Raw genomic sequence first — 20,248 nt, forward strand, 5'->3', positions numbered from 1 at the left:
TTTGAATGGTGCTACTGAAACCTACCACTGTCAGTCACGTCTGTTAAACCAATGGCTCTTAACAAACAATGCATGTCATTTTTAATGTTTCAACATTAGGTATATGATGGCTCCTGGGGCATGTAAAATATCATTAATTTTCTGCAAGATTCTTGTATATTTTCAGTTAGGAAAAATTGTATGAAAGTTTATTCAAATTTTTGAAGAAATTCCTTCTTTAGTCAAAAGCTATTAGCAGGCTGATGTCAGTTTCTCCTTGTTTCCAATTTTAAAATTATTCATTTGTCCTTAAAAATACCTTCGTTGGAGTGACGTCATAGGGGCGCACTTTTTTTCCGGATCTTATCACAAACGGGACATCTATTACCCATCAAACGACGCTCTACTCATCATGCAGAACAGCTAAGAGACTCATGCAAGGATTAGTTGAAGGTGGGCAAATTGGGCGAGCAAGGGAAGAGGGAAGGGAGTAGAGTGGAGATGCAGCCCACATCTGCAGCTGTGGAAACACACCCGCATCTGCGGTGGTGAAAACGCGGCCGGCATCTGCAGCTACAGAGATGCAGGGGATCCCGGGACAGAACAGAGAACACAAAAGCCAGGAGGTGGGCTCTTTCCCTGCATCCCACAGCTGATCTCTCCTGCTGAGGAGGCAGCATATCCAGAATTTGAGGCAATAACCTCAGCTGATACCTCCTGTTGGGCCCTAGGCCAGACAAAGGACACAAACTCCACAACTGAGCCCCTCCTCCCCCACTTCCAATCCTATCCCCGCCCTTCCAGAGACTTAAACTGGCCCCTGAACTAAGGAGTAGCATCAGATTACAGAGGAGCCTTAGTGCTCAGGCCCTGGGAAGACTGGCGTGCAGCTCTGACCCAGGCAAGAGGCTGGGAAGAGTGTGATTTTTGCTGGGCTAGGAGAGAAGAGACTCCTCCACCCTCAGCCACCACCATTTCTGGCCTGCAAGAAGAGTGTGAAATGGCTGGGCTGGGAGAGAGAAGACCCCTCCATCCCCAGCCCCCACCTTTTCTGGCCTGCCTAGGGCGGGGCAATTAAAACTGTGGAGGCACTGCCAGGGATCAGCAGTAAGTGGCAGATGCAGATCCCGGCTTTCAGCAGCTCAGAAATCTCTCGCCCGCCACACGCGCGTGCACACACACGGAAGTGCCCTAAGACTCAGGAGAACTGGATACAGGGCTGGTGGTGCTACTCTCAGTCTGCATATGTGCATGCAAGTGTGGAAACTGCACTGACTTTGTAAAAACTACCATCCAGACCCCTCAGCCCCACGATCTAAATCTGCAGTCCCAATGTCATTCTGGGCACCAGGTGACTGGCTCTGCCTGCACAATATGCAGGGGACTCTTTGGTACAGCAGAGGACAACCTGGAGATTACATGGTGGGCTTAAGCCAAGACTGGCGCTGCTTTTTTGTTTTGTTTTGTTTTCTCTTTATATCTTTGATATCTTTGCCTGTGTTGAGTGGAGGTTCTCGGTTGTTTTTACATGTGAATGTATTTGATTTTTTCTTTGCTGTTGTTGTTGTTGTTGTGCTTGGTGATTTGCTTTGTTCTGAAATTGCCCTACCAGGGTCCAGCTTAAGAGGCACAAGATTCCACATATCCAGAGGCCAACTCCAGACCAAACCAGAGTACTACCGGGTTTGACCTACAAGTCACACACCCAGAAGGAATTCTCTACAGGCACAAGAGCCCATAGAGGCCAAACCAAATTTAAGTGGTCAACCCTCACGCAGCAGAAGACCCTGCTGTGGGCAGAGCCAAGTTTCACAACTAGTCAGCCTAAGAGTTAACCCCACCTACTCACAAGTGAAAAGCAATTAAAGATCTTCTTTAACAGGACAATATACACAACACAAGAGTCACCTTTGGAGCACACGCAGAGGAGAAGAAGGAAGTAGTGCAAGTCAAATATAAGGGACACATACTACATAAGATAACCCAGCAAGAACTAAGAACTCTAGGGGATCTACCTAATACATCGAAGGAAACACAGAGAGTCAGCCAGAATGGGGAAACAAAGAAACATGTCCCAAATAAAAGAACAAAGGAAACCTCCAGAAATGGAACCAAATGAGACAGAGGTAACCAAACTATCAGAGACAGACTTCAGAACACTGATGATAAGAATGTTTAAGGACCTTAGAGATGACATAAAATAGAATGTAGAAATCATAATGAACAACCAGTTAGAACTAAAGAACACAATTACTGAAATAAAGAACTCACTTGAAGGAATTAACAGCAGGTTAGATGAAACAGAGGCTCGAATCAGCGACTTAGAAGACAGGTTAGCAGAGATCACCCAAACAGAACAACAGAAAGAAAAAAGAATAAAAAACAATGGTTTAAGAGACCTCTGGGATAACATCAAGAGCAACAACATGCGCATCATAGGAATACCAGAAGGTGAAGAGGGGAAGCAAGGGATTGAGAACATATTTGAAGTAATAATGTCTGAAAACTTCCCTAAGCTGATGAAGGAAACCAACATACAAGTCCAGGAACTGCAGAGAGTTCCAACCAGAGCAAACCCAAACGGTCCACACCAAGACACATTATAGTTAAAATGGCAAAGGTTAAAGACAAAGAGAGAATCCTAAAAGCAGCAAGAGAAAGACAGAGGGTTACATACAACGGAACTCCCATAAGTCTATCAAATGACTTTTTTACATTGAAGAAACATTACATTGAAGAAACATTGAAGGCCAGGAGGGAATGGCAGGAGATACTCAAAGTGATGGAAAACAAAGGCCTACAACCTAGATTGCTTTACCAGCAAGGCTATCATTTATAGTTGATGGAGAGATAAAGAGCTTTCCAGAAAAGAATAAGCTAAAGGAATTTATTACCACCAAGCCAGCATTTCAACAAATACTAAAAGGACTTTTGTAGATAGAAGAAAGATGAAAACAATTTACTACAAATTTTAAAATGGCAATAACTATGTACCTATCAATAATCACTTTAATAATCTCTTTAAATGCTCCAATCAAGAGACATAGGGTGGCTGAGTGAATAAGGAAGCGAGAACCTTGTATATGCTGTATACAAGAGACTCACCTCAGATCAAAAGACACACGCAGGCTGAAAGTGAAAGGTTGGAGTAAGATATTTCATGCAAATGGAAATGAGAAAAAAGCTGGAGTTGCAATACTTATATCTGGCAAAATAGACTTTAAAATGAAGAACATATTAAAAGACAAAGATGGGCACTATATAATAATAAAGGGATCGATGAGACAAGAGGACATAACCCTAGTAAACATCTATGCACCCAACATAGGTGCACCTAAATATATAAAACAGATATTGACTGACATAAAGACAGAGATCAACAGTAACACTATCATAGCAGGGGACGTCAACACACCTCTGACAAGGGACAGGTCTTCCAGACAGAAAATCAATATGGAAACCACAGGCTTAAATGATACATTGGACCACTTAGATTTAATCGATGTTTTGAGAGCATTTCACCCCAATGCTGCAGAATACATGTTCTTTTCAAGCGCACATGGAACATTTTCCAAGGTAGACCATAGGTTAAGCCACAAAACAAGTCTTGATAAATTTAAGAAAATTGAAATCATACCAATTGTCTTCTCTAACCGCAGTGCTATGAAATTAGAAATGAACTACAGGAAAAAACCTGGAAGACACACCAATTCATGGAGGCTGAATAACATGTTACTAAATAATGAATGGGTCAAGCAGGAGATCAAGGAAGAAATCAAAAGTTATCTCCAGACAAATGAAAATGAAATCACGACAACCCAAAATCTATGGGATGTCGCGAAAGCAATCCTTAGAGGGAAATTCATAGCATTATAGGCCTACCTAAAGAAACAAGAAACATCACTAAGCAACAGCTTATCTTCACACTTAAGGGATCTGGAAAAAGAACAGCAAAATAATCCCAAAGGGAGTACAAGGAAGGAGATAATAAAGATCAGAGCGGAAATAAATGAAATAGAAACCAGAAAAACACTATGAAAGATCAATGAATCCAAGAGTTGGTTCTTAGAGAAGATAAACAAAATTGACAAACCGTTAGTCAGACTCATTAAAAAAAAGAGAGAGAGGACCCAAATTAATAAAATCAGAAACGAAAGAGGAGAAGTGACAACAGACACCGCAGAAATACAAAAAAATTTAAGAAATTACTATGAGCAGCAATATGCCAACAAATTTGACAATCTGGAAGAAATGGACAATTTTCTAGAGGCGCACAACCTTCCAAGGCTAACTCAAGAAGAAAGAGAAAACCTGAATAGACTGATTACCACAAGGAAAATTGAATCAGTAATCAACAATCTCCCAACAAACAAAAGCCCTGGACCAGATGGCTTTATAGGTGAATTTTACAAAATGTTCACAAAGAATTATCACCTATTCTCCTCAAGCTCTTCCAAAAAAAATCCAGAAAGAGGGAAGACTCCCAAACACTTTTTACGAAGCCACTATCACCCTGATCCCAAAAGCAGACAAAGACACCACAAAAAAAGAAAACTACCGGCCGATATCTCTAATGAATATAAATGCAAAAATCCTCAACAAAATATTAGCGAACAGAATTCAGCAGTACATTAAAAAGATCATACACCATGATCAAGTGGGATTCATCCCTGGTATGGAAGGGTGGTTCAACATCCGCAAATCAATTAATGTGATACACCACATTAACGAAATGAAAAATAAAAATCACATGATCATATCAATAGATGCAGAAAAAACATTTGATAAAATCCAGCAGCCATTTATGATAAAAACCCTTAAGAAAGTGGGAATACCGGGATCATATGTCAACATAATAAAGGCCATACATGATAAACCCACAGCTAACATCATACTCAATGGGGAAAAGCTAAAAGCATTCCCCTTAAGATCAGGAACAAAGCAAGGTTGCCAACTTTCTCTACTTCTATTCAACATATTGCTGGAAGTTCTAGCCACAGCAAGCAGACAAGAAAAAGGAATAAAAGGCATCCAAATCGGTAAGGAGGAAGTAAAATTGTCACTATATGCAGATGATATGATACTATGTATATAGAACCCTAAAGACTCCACCTAGAAACTATTAGAGCTGATAGACAAATTTAGTAAAGTAGCAGGATACAAAATTAATATTCAGAAATCAGTTGCATTTGTATATACCAATAATAAAACATCAGAAGGAGAAATTTAAAAAAGTCCCATTTACAATTGCTCCAAAGACTATAAAACACCTGGGAATAAATTTAACCAAAGAAGTAAAAGATCTGTACTCAGAAAATTATAAGATACTAAAGAAAGAAATGAAAGAAGATACAAATAGATGGAAACACATACCATGTTCATGGATAGGAAGAATTAATATAGTTAAAATGTCCATACTCCCTACCAAGCAACTACTAACAGAACTAAAGGGAGAAATTGACCAAAACACAATTATACTAGGGGACTTAAATACATCATTGACAGCTATGGATAGATCATCCAAACAGAAGATAAATAACGAAATCGCAGCCCTAAATGACACATTAGATGAATTGGACATAATTGACATATATAGAGCACTTCATCCTAAAACATCAGACTATACATTCTTTTCTAGTGTACATGGAACATTCTCAAGGATAGACCATATATTGGGACACAAAATCAGCCTCAGCAAATTTAAGAAGATTGAAATCATACCAAGCATATTCTCTGATCACAAAGCTTTGAAATTGGATATCAACTGCAAAAAAAAAGCAGGAAAAAACACAAATACATGGAGATTAAACAACATACTTTTAAAGAACGACTGGGTCAAAGAAGAAATTAGAGGAGAGCTCAAAAGATACATAGAAACAAATGACAATGAAAATACATCCTACCAAAATTTTTGGGATGCCGCGAAAGCAGTTTTAAGAGGGAAATTTATATCATTACAGGCCTATCTCAAGAAACAAGAAAAATCCCAAATAAGTAACCTCATGTTACACCTTAAAGAACTAGAAAAAGAAAAACAAGTGAAATCCAAGGTCAGCAGAAGAAAGGAAATAACAAAAATCAGAGCAGAACTAAATGAAATAGAGAACAAAAAGACAATAGAAAAAATTAATGTGACAAAGAGCTGGTTCTTTGAAAAGATTAACAAAATTGACAAACCCTTGGCTAGACTCACTAACATAAAAAGAGAGAAGACACTAATTAACAAAATCAGAAATGAAAAAGGGGAAGTTATCACGGACACCACAGAAATACAAAGGATTATCCAAGAATACTATGAAGGACTACATGCCACCAAATTTAATAACTTAGAAGAAATGGACAAGTTCTTAGAAACATACAGCCTTCCAAGGCTGAATCATGAAGAACTGGAAAATCTAAACAGGCCGACCAGTAACGAAATTGAGTCAGTCATCAAAAACCTTCCCCAAAGCAAAAGTACTGGACCAGACGGCTTCACCAGTGAATTCTACCAAACCTTCAAAGAGGATCTAATACCAATCCTGCTCAAACTCTTCCAAAAAATTGAAGAAGAGTCAGTACTCCCTAACTCATTTTATGAGGCCAACATTACCCTGATACCAAAACCTGGTAAGGACAACACAAAAAAAGAAAACTACAGACCTATATCTCTGATGAATACAGATGCTAAAATCCTAAACAAAATTCTAGCAAATCGAATACAACAATGCATTAAAAAGATTATTCATCACGACCAAGTGGGGTTCATCCCCGGGGCACAAGGATGGTTCAACATTCGCAAATCCATCAATGTGATACATCACATAAACAAAATAAAGGACAAAAATCATATGATTCTATCAATTGATGCAGAAAAAGCATTTGATAAGATACAACATCCATTTATGATTAAAACACTTACTAAAATTGGTATAGAAGGAAAATACCTCAACATAATAAAGGCCATATACGACAAGCCCTCAGCTAATCTCATAATTAATGGTGAAAAGCTGAAGCCCTTTGCTCTACGTTCAGGAACACGACAAGGTTGTCCCCTATCACCTCTGCTTTTCAACATAGTGTTGGAAGTCCTCGCCAGAGCTATCAGGCAAGAGAAAGAAATAAAAGGCATCCAAATTGGGAATGAAGAAGTTAAATTGTCACTCTTTGCAGATGACATGATGCTATATATAGAAAACCCTAAAGACTCCACCAAAAAGCTATTAGAAACAATCAATGAATACAGTAAAGTTGCTGGCTACAAAATCAACGTACAAAAGTCCATTGCTTTCCTATATACCAACAATGAAATCTCAGAAAAAGAGATAGAAAAAACAATTCCTTTTGCAATTGCAGCAAAAAGAATAAAATACCTAGGAATAAACTTAACCGAGGATGTAAAGGACCTATATGCTGAAAACTATAAGACATTTTTGAAAGAAATTGAAGAAGACACAAAGAAATGGAAAGACATTCCGTGCTCATGGATTGGAAGAATCAACATAGTTAAAATGGCCATATTACCCAAAGCCATATACAGATTTAATGCAATCCCCATTAAAATCCCAATGGCATTTAAAAAAAAAATGTCCATACTCCCTAAGGCAATATACATATTCAACGCAATTCTTATCAAACTACCAACAGCATTTTTCACAGATATAGAACATATAACCCTAAAATTTATATGGGACAATAAAAGACCCCGGATAGCCTCAGCAATCTTGAGAAATAAGAACAAAGTGGGAGGTATAAAAATACCTGGCATCAAATTATACTACAAGCCTAGAATAATCAAAACAGCATGGTACTGGCATAAAAACAGACACCTAGATCAATGGAACAGAATAGAGAGTCCAGAAATAAATCCAGGCCTATATGGCCATTTAATCTACGACAATGGAAGCAAGAATGTATGGTGGGGTAAAGATTGGCTGTTCAATAAATGGTGCTGGGAAACCTGGACAGACACATGCAAAAAAATGAAGCTGGATCACCTCCTTACACCATATACAAAAATAAATTCAAAATGGCTTAAAGATTTAAATGTAAGATCTGAAACCATAAAATTCCTAGAAGAAAATATAGGAAGAAACTTCACAGACATTACCCGGAGTAAGATTTTTACTGATATATCCCCTCGCACGAGGGAAGTAAGAAAAAAAATAAACATGTGGGATTACATCAAACTGAAAAGTTTTTTCACAGCAAAGGAAACCATCAATAAAACAAAAAGGGATCCTACTGAATGGGAAAAGATATTTGCCAATGATATATCTGATAAGGGGTAAATGTCACAAATTTATAAAAAACTCACTCAACTCAACTCCAAAAAAACAAACAACTCAGTTAAAAAATGGGCAGAGGACTTGAAGAGACATTTTTCTAAAAAGGACATACAGATGGCAAACAGACATATGCAAAAATGCTCAACTTCACTAACCATCAGAGAAATGCAAATAAAAACCACAATGAGATACCACCTCACCCAGTCAAAATGGCTATCATCAATAAATCAACAAACAACAAGTGCTGGCACGGATGTGGAGAAAAGGGAACGCTAGTGCACTGTTGGTGGGATTGCAGATTAGTGCAGCCACTATGGAAAACAGTATGGAGGTATCTCAAAAATCTGAAAGTGGAACTACCTTATGATCCAGCAATTCCACTTGTATGTATCTACCCAGAGAAATCCAAAACTCTAATTCAAAAATCTTTATGCACTCCTCTGTTTATTGCAGCACTTTACACAATAGCCAAGACATGGAAACAACCGCAATGCCCATCGGTAGATGACTGGATTAAGAAACTGCTACATTTATACAATGGAGTATTACGCAGCCATAAAGAAGAAAGAAATCTTACCATTTGCAACAACATGGATGTACCTAGAGAACATTATGTTAAGTGAAATAAGTCAGAAAGAGAAAAACAAATACCATATGATCTCACTTATATGTGGAATCTAAAGAAAAGAATAAGTGAATGAACTAATCAGAAACAGTTTTGGAGACATAGAGGAAAAACTGAAGTTTCCTAGATGGGGGGTGGGGATAAGTGGGAAGGTGATTGGATTAGAAAATAGTCAGTAACCACAAGATGGCCATGGGGTTTTGAAAATCAATTTAGGGATTGTAATCAGTAATGTTATAAAGATTTTGTAGGGTATCCGATGGACACTTGTCTCATTACGGAGACCACCTCAGGGATGGGGTAGATGCCTGATCACTGCACTGTATACCTGAAGCTGAAGCAGAACAATAATGAATGCCAACTATAATTTTATATATATCTATATCTATATCTATATCTATCTATCTATATACATATATATATATAAATATATATGTATGAATATACTTACAAGAAGCGGAGTACAGCATTAGGAATACAGACAGTGGGAATGTAATAGCTCTGTGCAATGTCAGAAGGATAGTGGATGGGGGATGGGGTTCACACAGTGTGAGGGATAAAAATGATAAACACCTAAGTATTACTTTGTCTTGTGCACCTGAAACTAATTAAAAAAATAAAATAAAATAAAGTAAAATAAAATAAAATAATTTAAAAAGAAAAAAGAAAAAGGAAATGGCCAGAGAGGTAGGAGGAAAACCAAGGAACCACATGATTGTAATACATGAAAGCCAACAACTTTACTTGGAAAAAGACCTGGAAGTACACACTGTTTCCCAATTAAGTCCTCCCAATAAAGTTCTGTTCCCCTTCCTCAATAAAAAAATAATAATAAAAAATACCTTCATTCCTGCTGAGATATAGACGTCAAAATATTTTTGATGTCAATATCTGAAACACTGTCTGCCTTAATGAGCATTCAGAATGAGAGTATGGCCATCATTCTTTCCTTCACTCTTCATTTCTTCATAGATTCCCCCAGCAGAGAACACTAAGCACTCGGGCAGATAAAAGAGCTTGGGGAGAACAAAATAGATGGACAGGTAGCACCTGCTGTTTCTAAGTAAAAAAAAAAAAAATAATGAAAAAACTACATAGCACAATTTAATGGAAGGAAACAAAGCCTTCTTGATACATAGCAATAAAGTCTCTTTCCAAATGAAATCTTAATTTTGTACTTGACATGAACTTCAAATAATGGCCTTGGAATTTATGGAAATAGGGAGTTTGCGGGTACTATTTCCTCTACCAGGAATGCTTCTATTTCGTCTCTTTCCTCATCTAGTTTTTGCTCTTCTTTCATGTCTCCATTTCTACTAGACTTCCTCTAGAGAGTCTTTCCCGATTCCCCAAGGCATTTAAATGGCTGGAGGTCCCTTGAGTTCATGAGTTTCCATGATAATCCAGTACTTGTCTTAACATGGCACAGATCTACAAGTATAGGGAATCTGGTAGAGAAAAAGAAAACTCAGCAGCATGCATTGGAGCATATAGCCTCAGTTCCTAGGACAGCATCTGTGTTTACTCAATACATATGTGTTTAAATGAATAAAGAATAAATGTAATCATCAGGAGAAGAAGAATTCAGACTAGACCATCACAGATTTGATCATTTTGTTCATTCCAGTAGTGTGGTAAATTAAAGGTTTATATCTGGGGTTGATTTTACCTATTTATAATTTCTAATATGTATAGCTGCTTAAGATAGTATTTTATATTATACAGAATAGGTTTCTCACTCCAAAGTATGACTTTTGCCATTCTAAACTAATCCTTTAGCCATGTCTCCAAAAGTTGGACGTGTAGAAACACCTCCAGATATTTTTATAAAAAGATATCGGGACTGAGTATATACCTGTCATGCAGGGTGTCATGCGGGGTCTCAGCTCCCGCTCCCCACATAAGAACGCAGGATATGGTGAGGCCAAAAAGTAACACCCATGGAGCCATAGATAGGGAGTTATACCACTATAGTCTCACTGGCGGCTGGGTTGGAGACATAGGAAGCAGGAACCACACTATCCACAACCTGCCATCTGCTTTTCTTCAACCAACCAACCCCATTTGTTAGCTGCAATCTGCCGTGCTAATTGCAATCTGTGCTTGCTAGCTCAGCCACCATCTTCTTGCTAGCCCCCATTTTGCTGCTAGTGTAGCCATGGCAGTTATATTAGTGGCCAATGACTCACTGGTTACAGCTGACACCCAACTAGCCACAGCTGATGGCCATCCAATCACAATTGATGATCATTTACTACCCAAGTGAGCACCTTTCCACATGAGGACAAGAGCCTGGAAATTGCACTCCTGGCTCTGTCCCCACAGGGTCTCTGGTCCCGCTCCCCACATAAGAACGCAGAATATGGTCAGGCCAAAAAGGAACACCCACGGAGCCATAAATAGGGAAGTCATACCACTATTCTCCGTGCCTCTCTGCAATCCGCACTTGCTAGCTCAGCCACCATCTTGCTAACCCCAATTTTCTGCTAGTAGCCACAGCAGTTATATTAGTGACCAATGGCTCTGTGGCCAACTAGCCAGAGCTGATGGCCATCCAATCACTGTTGATGGCCATTTACTACCTGAGCCAGCACCTTTCTATGTGAGGCCAAGAGCCTGGAAACTGCTCTCTGGGGCTCTGTCCCCACAGTACCCCTCCCCAAAATGATTCCAGCTCAGATTCTTGTATTTACAGGATTCAAATTCAGAGAAGCAGCACTATTTACAGAAAGTTCTTTTATTAAGGTTCATAGGTAATTGTTGTCCAAGTTGTTATGAGTTATGACAACTTCAACCTAGCAGAATATCTGACCTAATAAAACAAAACAGTAACAATAAAGTCCAGGCTCCCTCATTGGAGCCTATAAAAAAAACAGTAAGACTGTTTTTTCATAGTTGTTAAGACCAGTAAGTTGTCCTCTCAGGAAGAGTCTGAATGTCTCTAGGAAAAGTGGAGTTGCACTGGGACACTTAAATGAAAGAGAACAATGGATAACTCTACATATTTTTACAAAATAAACCTTGTTTTGAAGGAAATTTTCTATGGCCAGATGATGAAAATTAGGCTGAATCACAAGATGTTAGTGGAGGTAACGGTTTAAAGCCTACCACTTTAAATTAAGGTCCACTTTGCCTTAATTTAAGGTAGTAGGTTTTAGCACAAGCCGCAGTCTTAGAAAAAACTGGAGCCAAATTCTAACTTGACTCCTTCTTAGATCTTATTAGACCTAGGACATGTGCAGAGGCAGTCCCAATTCTTTTGTTAGCAATGAAGGGATAATTCATAAGTTTATTATTCACAAGAATTCTCTCTCTTTCTCTCTCATCACCAGCTGCTAGGAGAGCCAATTTCTTCATTTCATCGTCTTCCTCCTCTAACTTGCTACTTTCATCACTTTTCCTACCTATCATAAGACTTGGGATCTAGAGTAATGAGCCACAGTGTCCTACTCGATGATGACCCCAGCATTGAATTGACCTCCAGATCCGTTGACCTGGATCTTCACATAATTCTCCTTGACTCGTTGTAAGGTCTACCATCCCCTGTGCTATTGGCTGAATATTGGTGTCACTCCAAAATGTCTGTGTTGAAACACAGTTCCCAGTGTAATGGCATTTGGAGAAGGGGCCTTTGGGATGTGATTAGTTCATGAGGATGGAACCCTCATAATGGGATTTGTACCTTTATAAAAGAAGCGTTGGAGAGCTCCCTTACCTCTTCTGCTATGTGAGGACACAACCAAAAAAAACAGCTGTCTATAAACCAGGAAGTGGGTCCCTACCAGATATTGAATCTGCTGGCCCCTTGATCTTGGATTTCCCAGCCTCCAAACTGTGCGAAACAGATTTCTGTTGTTTGTAAGCCACCCAGTCTATGATATTCTGTTACTGCAGCCCAAATAGACTAAGACTCCCTGACTACCTTTATCTCTTTGAACCTCTCCTAGTTGAAAAGCTAGTTTGTCAACCAGTTTGCCCATAAGTAAAGTACTTAAGAATTATTTAGCAGTTAATTGTTCATATAAAAATGTAAAATAAGTACTGTTTAAATTGTCAATTTGTCAATACTAAAATTGGAAAATAAGATGTCATTTTTAACAAGAGCAGATGTTTGTGGCACATCTTTTTCAGGGCATCTGTTTATTAATGAGGGGTTAGCTGGAGCTTTGTGAACATGAGGCTTTATTTATTTAAAAAAAAATTCCATTGGCTTTCAATTTATATCCTAAGAAAAGTGTGTATAATGTGGCATAACTATTTTATGTGATTAAGAACTGTTTATTCTGGATTTGTAATTAATTTAATTGTAACATCTAGAGGACTGCAATTGTGAAAACCTCTCAATCCTGACTGCCTATTAGTTACATGATAACATTGAAATAAAGTGACACTATGATAAATGGAAACATAACTGGAGGTTGTGCTGATTTAATAACATTTTGAAAGAAAAATCTGTAAAAACTTTTATATAAATAATATATAGATAGTATACACACAAAGAAATTTCTGTTTTGTCTTCAAATTTTGCATCAGGGCTAGAAAATTCACAATTTGATCAACATCTTACAAATGCACTTTCATTATTTAAAACTAGCTTGAGATATTTCATGTCTTGGCGAAAATAGAGTGAGGAAAAGAACTAATTCAGTTGCTTCATCAAATGATTTCCTTAAACCCAGGCCCCATTTGAGGTCAGTGACATACCTTCATTTGTTTGAACTATGGTTTTTACCAAATTCAATCAAACATTAAAAGGAAGCACTTAATTAGTTATGCTGCACTCACAAAGAAAAATTATTACACCTTACTAATCTATGTTATGGCAAAACCCTGACCCCACAAAAATGATTGGTGCCATTAAAGAGATTGATTGAAATACATAGGAATTATAATTCAAAGAACTGGTGAAGAGAAAGCAATCCAGTTCAAGCTGCATTATTTTTCCATTCAGATGCTACACTAAGATTCCATATAACACTTGTTTCAAAAGCTGAATTACATTGTGAAAAGTGTTAATAAAATGAATATGGAATAAATGCGGGGTTTCCACTTCCATTTAGATCAATTCATTTTAAATAAATTATAGCCACTAAGCCGTTTTAAATAAGAACATGCCAAATACAACATCTTTAGCACATGAAATACTTAGACATAAAGATTTCTAAAACAAAGATCTATTTGTGGTTTAAACAAGAGGAGAGTCTCTCTCCCTCCAAATGCCCAAATCCAAACTTTAGAATATTTGCTCTCAGATTGCTCTCATAGGAAAATTTGAAAATAAGGAAAAGTGGGGAAGAAGAAAAAAAAAATCACACACAAATAACTATTATTCACATTTATATATGTATTTTCCTATCATTTTGTATGAAAATGATTTTTATTATTATTACTGTCTAAAAGATATTTTTATTAGGTTTTGTCTAAAACATTTGAAATGATTTGGCCTTTGTTACATATAAACATATTTGAGTTCCTAGCATTTGAATATTAGATCATAATTATAGAAATTGGAAATTTCCTTCAAGACAAGTAATGTACATGCCATGTGTCTTTTTTAACATTTCTTTATTTCTCCCTAAATTTAAAGTTGTTGATAGCTTTACAAATAAATCTGGGTGACTAGGTGTCCATAGTCTGACTTTATAGAACCTCCTCCTATGCCAGACAATTTTTGACCGAAGGTCAAAAAGTACAATGAAATATTTTTGTTTTTCACCTAGGATAAATGATAACAATAGTTCTAAGTCTTAAATAGACTTTGAACATGTAACATTAAATATTATACAAGAAGTTCATGAATTTAATACATAATACAAGGTGTGATAAAAAACACGGTGAATGCTTAAATTAAAAAAATTATTACAGTAAAAGACACATTGCCATTAATCCCTTCAAAACACCCCCCCTCACTTCAAACACACTTATTCCATCGTTCTTGACACTTTCTGAAGCAGTTCTGGAAGTTCTCGTTCATGAGTGTCTTTAGTTGCATTGTTGTGGCTGCCTCGATGTCCTAAATCGATTCAAAACATTTACCTTTCATGGTCATTTTGACTTTGGGGAAAAGCCAGAAGTCACACAGTGCCAGATCCAGTGAATGACGTGGGGAGGACACACTGTAATGTCTTTATTTGACAAGAATTGCCGTAACAGAAGTGATGTGTGACATGGAGCATTGTCATAATGGAGTATGAAATAAAGACACTCACAAAAGGAGACTTCCAGAACTGCTTCAGAAAGTGGCAAGAATGATGGGATAAGTGTGTTCGAAGCAAGGGGGAGTATTTTGAAGGGAATTAATGGCAATGCATCTTTTACTGTAATACATTTTTTTAAATTTAAACATTAACCATATTTTTCAATCTCACCTGTTCTGAAAACCAGCACAAAATGAAACATGTGAAGTAAACAATAAACTTGTGTATTATGCACCTATAGGAGGGGAAGTTTGCAATTCGCCATTATAGCTAATATTATAGAACCGTAAATTATGCCTACCTTCTAGGCACAATCTTTGATGATACATTTCTAAGATTTCATACATGATTGTAAATATTTATCTTTTACAATTGAAATCAATCAGCTCAAGTCCATTGAAAATATGAATGAGGATTAGAGAATCATAGCTGTTAGCTTACTAGTGATTTCAAACTTTGGCTGATAAATTTTAATTTTATGAGGTCTTTCTCATGACTAGGATGGAGTATTAATTTTTCATGATTTAGTGTCAATTAAGGATGAAAGAATGTACTAAAATATTCAAATAATTGTGTAAATTCTATTGCTTAAAAGTGGTGACAAATCATTTGGGCATCACCCTAGGATAGCTCAAAATATCCATTTATTAACTGAATTTTCAAAAAAATATAAATTGTGTGTGGGCTTTAGAGATGACAATGAAATGTATGAAATTCTGAGTTGTGCGAATTAATCATATGAGTTAAGGACTTTGTTAAAGTATGGTATAGGGATTTTAAAATCAATCACATGAAGGTAACTGTGTTATTGAGAGAAAGGAAGTGTAGCTTCATATTTCAGAGTGTGGATTCAGCAGATCGACTGCTTGGGATTAGATGCTGACTATTCCAATTTACGGCTTTGTGAACTGGGGCAAGTTGTGTAATTTCCCTAATTCTCAGTTTCCTCGTCTGTAAAATGGAAGTAAGAACAGAATTATAAGGATGTTGTGAGGGATACATGATGCATGGAAGGCACTTAGAACAGTGCTGAGCACATGATAAACTCACAGTAAGTGCCAGCTTATTATTACAAGCGACTGAAATATCATTAGTCTTCCTGAAATCCTGACATTTATTTCAACTACTTTGTCATGTTGCCTATGTTGCTTTGAATTATTTTTGTTCTCTGTATAAATGTCTGTTTTCCTATATACACTCAGAGAAATTGTGTGTACGCGAGTGTATATAAAATGAATTCTATGAGAAGAGAGGTATAATATTTACTCATTTTACCTATTTGTGTCCTTAATATTGTCACCTATTATGCATATAAGCATTTTTGCTGATTATTATGATGACACATTTAAATCTAGTATTTTTTGCCTTTGGAAACTCAGAAAATATCCATCTTGCAATAGAAAATACAAAATGAATTCCATCTCTAGAAAATTTTTTTAAATGAGTTGTTTTTAATCTTTATAAGATTAAAGATCTCCCTAAATATAGATATATCATAACAATAATTAGGGAAGTATTTTAAAAATAAAAATAAACATGGATTATATTCCCTTAAAATTACTAAAATTCCTGTTGATAGAATGTCATCTTAAGCTTCTTGCTACATAGGGAGGCCTGCTTATTTATTTTTTTGTTTACTCCTTTTACTCACATAAAATTTACATAAGAGGCATTTAATCGGTGCTTAATAAATAAAAATCTGTCTAAAGCCCACCACGGGTTATATCTTTTCTAAAATGAAAAGTGATATAAATAATTTAATCTTTCTCTGTCCTGAAAATAAAAGTTATACATGATTCTCTCAGTGAATTTTCAAAAATTCCTGTATGTCAACTGTAATTAAATATGTGTATGTATGTATGTATGTATATATGTATATACTATATATATATAGGGAATATAGTCAATATTGGAATACAGTCAATATGGTATTGTAAGAGCTATATATAATGTCAGAGGGGTAGTAGACTTGGGGGGATTATCACTTTGTGAGGGGTGTAAATGTCTAATCATTATGTTGTTTTGTATACGTGAAACTGATATAATAATAATAATAATAATAATAATAATAATGATGATGATGATAATGAATTCCTATAGTGCTCATTGGAATTGAAGGGAATTAAGTCTATGAAAAGACTGCAAGCTTGTCACTGCTTACCTTTCTGGTAAAATATGTAACCTGGTATCCGTAGCGTCTAACCTTTACCAAAGGGTTCATCTTGCAGCAATTTGGACATGTAGCGCTCCGTGTAGTCATTCATTGTCCAGTATGTTAGTGGATGATGTATACTTTGTAGTTAATGGAGTTGAATAGATCTTCACATTTCACAGCTCAGTGAATGTGTACTCCATTTTCTTCCTGGCTTCTGCTGTTTGATTTTTTTCTTTAAAGAAAGCAGTTTTATGCATTAAAGATAAATTCATGACTTTGAGAAACTAGAGCAGACCGGACAGGTATGATTAGAATCATATAATTATTTTTGCTAACATAACCATTTGGTTAAATTCCTTGACATTTTTGAATCATTTAATTATTTCTTAATTAGAAATGGTGTGAGAAGTGAGAACCCACTGTTTGCAATTGTGCTCACTATAAGGAATTGAGTCAACAATTAAGGATAAATGGATATGATATTGGTATACTGACAAGTCAAAGATGCCTTCAGTAGCCATTGAATGTAAGAGAAGCATGTGTTTTGTCCACCTTGATATAATCACATTTGAAAAATCTAGTCAGAAATGACATGATTTTTCCCTTATATTTAAACTTCCCATCGGCAAGACGAATAGTTTAAAAACTTTGAATAATCTCATAGATTTAATGACCACCAAAACAATCCTACACTAGCTTTACACAGCACTTCACAATTGATAAAAAATGTTCACATATAGGGAGTTTACACTCATGCAGAGGTAGAAAGGGCATGTTATCATTACTTCACAAATAAGCTAAACACTCATGTGAATTATAGTAGATTAAAATACTGTAAGTATATGGAAGTAGAATCTTAACTGGGTATTTGTCCCAGGCCAGAAATTGTTGTGCAATGTAAATGGAAGTGACATTGGAAAAGAAGACCCAAGGATTGGCAACATATGGCCCCAAATTCAACCCTCCACCTGTTTTGTGAATAAAGTTTTATTGGAACAAAGTCATATATATTTCTTTACTGTATTGTCCGTGAGTACTTTCATGCTACAGTGGCAGAACCGGGTAGCTACAACAGCGACTATATGGCTCATAGAGCTGAAAATATTTGCTGTCTATCCCTTTTCAGAAAAAGCTTGCCAAACCATGTTCTAAACCAAAGAGATTATCTATACCATGAAAGGTACTGGGGAAAGAAGCTAGGGACCATGAGAAAGCTTTGAACATCAAATGAACAAATAGGACCATGTTGAAGTGGATGCATAATTGTCTATAATATCTTTCAATGAACAGTAATTTAGCAATTCCATCTATCAAATCAATGGAGAAAATATAGACCTGGGAAGAAAACCCAAATCTGCAATTATTTTAGCCCTCTCAGATATTTAATAAATCTTTTTTAGTTTCACATAAGCATAGAGCATTACACTAAGCATTAATCTAAGAATGATTCACTTAACAAGGTATTTTAATGATCTTCTGAGTACAGGTATTTTGGGGGTGATAATGCAAACAACCAAGTATTTATCAGAGCAATGGAGGAAAACCACAGCATGGATCAAAACCCTCATCAATTGACATAAATGTCTTTGCTTCCTTAGACAACCTCATCTTTTTTTCTTTTTTATCAGACCAAAAATTGTTTCAGGCAAAGGAAAAAATCGGACACAGGTGCTTTGTAAAATGGCTGCTGAGTCTGTATACCAGTATTTCAAAGAGGATGCTTTAGCCCAACACTGTCAGACTTAGGGGACACCAGGAAAAAAATCCATCCATGTTATTGCAAATGGTACTATTTCATCTTTTCTTACAGCAGAATAGTATTGCATTGTGTATATATATATATATATATGTACCACAACTTCTTTATCCAATCATCTATCGAAGGTCACTGATTGTTTCCATGTGTTGGCCACTGTAAATAAAGCTGCAACATGGATGGATCTTGAGATTATTCTGCTGAGCAAAATAAGTCAGACAGAAAAAGTCAAGAACCACATGATTTCACTGATATGTGGTATATAAAACTGAAAACAAAAGAACAAGACAAACAAATGAAGAAACAAAAACTCATAGACATAGACAATAGTTTAGGGGTTACCAGAGGGTAAAGGGGAAGGGGGGCTCTAGAAGAGGATAAACGGGGTTTGATATATGGTGATGGAAAGAGAACTGACTTTGGGTGGTGAGCGCACAATGTGAAATATAGATAATGTATTACAGAGTTGTACACCTGAAATCTATGTAACTTTACTAACAATTGCCACCCCAATAAACTTTAATTAAAAAATAATAATTGCGAAAACCGCAATTACTTTTGTACCAAACTAATAGATTCATTTATATATTTTCTTAACCAAATCTTAACTCTATGACAGTACTGACAGAAAGATAAATAGCTGGCAGATTGGAAGATTAATTGATAATCCTATATATGTATTCACATTTATTCATGCTTCTGTTAAAAAATTTTGTTTCCAACACCTACTCTGTTTCTGGTGCTTATTTGGCATTATGGAGAAAGAAAAAATGATGCTCTCAAGAATGACAAAATCTAAGGGAGTAGACAGAGACCTATATGAATAACTATATTTTAATATAATCTCTATTTCTGCTGGCATTTATGAATGGACTGAGCATGAAGACAGAAGAAACAAATCATCATAACCCATGTGTGTAACTAACACCGTCTGCATTCAAGATACCATGTCAAAATGGCAGGATGTAGAAATATTGGTGTAGTATAGCCAGTGTGTGACAGCATTTTAGAAATACATTCAACATAGTTCAATGGAGAATGTTCAGTCAAAAGATTCAACTTTAATTAGTGAAACGGTAACATTAGAACCATTGAAATCAAAGAAGGGCTCACACATAATTGTTTTTGAACCCAAAATTAGAGTCTCTAGTTTTTTCCTCTGTTCTTCAATCCCAGAGTTTTGCATTAAATTATATTCCCCTCATTGATTTACATCAGATAAAAATCCCATCCCCCTTTTGATGGCAGCAACTGAATCCGCAACTCAAG

General features: G+C 36.4%; 1 pseudogene across 1 annotated transcript in view; it reads right to left on the reverse strand.

The window, feature by feature from the left end:
* LOC308497865 (heterogeneous nuclear ribonucleoprotein A1-like) overlaps positions 1-17,332 on the reverse strand; it is a 58,377-nt pseudogene extending 41,045 nt beyond the window's left edge. Inside the window, exon 1 of the transcript in view lies at positions 17,272-17,332. The product of the transcript in view is annotated as a heterogeneous nuclear ribonucleoprotein A1-like (transcript). The remainder of the gene's footprint in view (positions 1-17,271) is intronic.
* Between the last annotated feature and the right edge of the window lie 2,916 nt (positions 17,333-20,248).

The sequence above is a fragment of the Rhinolophus hipposideros genome (genome assembly GCF_964194185.1).
Source record: "Rhinolophus hipposideros genome assembly, chromosome: 5".
Taxonomy (NCBI): domain Eukaryota; kingdom Metazoa; phylum Chordata; class Mammalia; order Chiroptera; family Rhinolophidae; genus Rhinolophus; species Rhinolophus hipposideros.